The sequence below is a fragment of the Antechinus flavipes genome, chromosome 1, assembly GCF_016432865.1.
Source record: "Antechinus flavipes isolate AdamAnt ecotype Samford, QLD, Australia chromosome 1, AdamAnt_v2, whole genome shotgun sequence".
NCBI classification, from domain to species: domain Eukaryota; kingdom Metazoa; phylum Chordata; class Mammalia; order Dasyuromorphia; family Dasyuridae; genus Antechinus; species Antechinus flavipes.
The window spans coordinates 507,363,389-507,366,171 of NC_067398.1; positions in this window are offsets into that span (position 1 = coordinate 507,363,389).

The window sequence follows — 2,783 nt, forward strand, 5'->3', positions numbered from 1 at the left end:
CACCTACATGCTGCTATAAATTTTACAAATAACTCACATAAACTGTCACCATTTTTCTATGTATTACCAAAAAAAAATCCTTACTAGAAAGGGATAGAAAAAGACAATTCATTTAAAATAACTACAGACAATATAAAATAATTGGGAGTCCACTTGCCAAGGCAAACATGGGAACTATATGAACACAGTTAGAAAACACTTTCACACAAATATAAACCTAAGCAAATGGAGAAACATTAATTGCTCATGGATAGACCAAGTCAATATAATAAAGACGACAATTTTACCTAAATTAATTTACTTACTTAATGCCAGGCCAATCAAACTCCCAAAGAATTATTTTGTAGGAAAAATAAAAACAACATTTATTTGGAAAAACAAAAGATCAAACATATCAAAGAAATCAATGCAAAAAGATGTGAAGTAAGGCAGTTTAGTGTTATATTTCAATTATATATAACATATAATCAATAATATAATCAAATTATATTACAAATTGATGATCATGAAATTTATCTAATAGTGGCTAAGAAATAGAATAATGAATCAGTGTAATAGATTAGGTATAGAATACATAATAATAGGGGCACCTAGGTGATGCAGTGGATAGAGCACCAGACCTGAAGTCAGGAGGACCTGAGTTCAAATCTGGCTTCAGATACCTAACACTTCCTAGCTGTGTGACCCTGGGCAAGTCACTTAAGCCCAATTACTTTAGCAAAAAAAAAAAAAAAAGAAGAAGAAGAAGAACATATAATAATAAATGATCATAGTAATCTAGTATTTAATAAAACTAAAATTATAAGTTTTGTGGGCAAGAGATCACTATTTGACAAAAATTTCTGGGAAATCTGGAAAGCAGTTTGGCAGGAATTGGGCATATACCAATATTTCATAATACATACTAAGATAATGTCAAAATAGATACATGATTTAGATGTAAAGGATGATATCATAAACAAATTAGAAGAGCATGAAAATTTTTACCTCTCTATGGACTATGGAAGGATTGATGACCAAAGGAGTAATGGGAGGATCATGAAAAGTATATGCATAATTTTGATTACACAAAATGACAAGGTTTTGCATAAACAAAACCAATGCAGCCAAAATTAAAAGGAAAAAAAGGAAACTGGGGAAAGGAATTTTTATAGCAAGTTTCTCTTATAAAGCACTTATTTCTTAAATATATAGAATACTGAATCAAATTTATAAAAATAAGAGCCATTCAATCAGAGAATATAAAATAGGCAGTTTTCAGAAGAAGAAATCAAACCCATGTATAGACATATGAAAAGATACTCCAAAATTTATAGTCTAAGTCACTATTGACTAGAGAAATACCAATTAAAATAACTAAAGTTTCACGTAAAATCTATCTGATTGGCTAATGTGACAGAAAAGTGACAAATTCTGGAGGGGATGTGGAAAACAGGTTAATTAATACAAGTAGAGTTGTAAATTACTGGAAAAAACTTTTAGAAAACAATTTAGTATTATGCCCAAAGGACTATAAAACTGTGCATACACTTTGGCCAAGCAATGCTGCTAACTACTAGGTCTATAATCCAAAGAGAATAAAAATAAATAAATAAAAGGACTCATGTAAAAAATATTTATATCAATCTCTTTTTTGTGGTGGCAAAGAATTGGACATTGAGAAATGCCTATGAATTGAGGCGAGGCTGAGCACATATCACAAATTTGTGCTATGTGATTGTGATGGAATATTATTGTGCTATAAGAAATGACAATAGGAATGGTTTCAGAAAAACCTAGAAACATGTATATGAAGTGAGTCAAAGTGAAGCAGAACTACTAGGACGCTACAGTAACAGCAATAAGGTGGTGATAATCAATTGTGATAGACTTAGCTACTCTGATCAACTTAATGATCTATGACAATTCCAAAGGATTCATAATGAAAAATGTTACCCACATCCACAGAACTGATGAACTCTGACTGTGAACTGAAGCATACTTTTTTACTTTTTTCTGCCTTGAAAATATGGCTGATATGGAAATATATTTTGCATGACTTCACATGTAAAATTGACATCATATTTCTCCTCTTCTTAAAAGGGGTGGAGGGAGAAAGAGAATTTGGAATGCAATTTTTGAAAAATTAATGTTTAAATTACTGTTCACACTTAAGTGACAAAAAATAAAATGAAAATTAAATTAAAAATTAGCCTCATAAATAATTTGGAAACATTCTATTTGATATTTTAAGCCCATTTAAACCTGTCCCCAACCTACCTTTTTAGTCTCATTATTCCCTTCCATATACATCAACATCCAGCTAACCTTTTTTTTTTTCCTTCCTCATACATGATACTCTATTTCCCACCTGGCTGCAATCATTTGGACTTCTTTGGCTTCTCCATAAGACTCCTACAATGGGGACCTCTTTCCCTTCTTCCTCCTCAGCTTTCTTTTTTGTGTGGTCTTCCTTCACTAGGTCATAAGCTCCTTAAGGGCAGTGACTGTCTTTCTTTTTCATATTTGCATTTGCACAGTGCACATAGTAGGTTCTTATTGTTTATTGACTATTGACTGCCTCCAAATTTTTGTACTAGCTAATCTTCATGTCTGGAATATATTCCTTCTCATTTCCAATTCTCAGCCCCTCTCAATTCCCAAATCACCTTTTTCTTGAAGCTTGTCCTGATTCCTCCTATTGGATACTGTTTTCTCTCCCAGATATAGTAAAAAAAAATTGTTTATAATATTTCCTCCAGTTATTCTGCAAACTTCTTGAAGAAAGAGATTTTTTTGGCTTT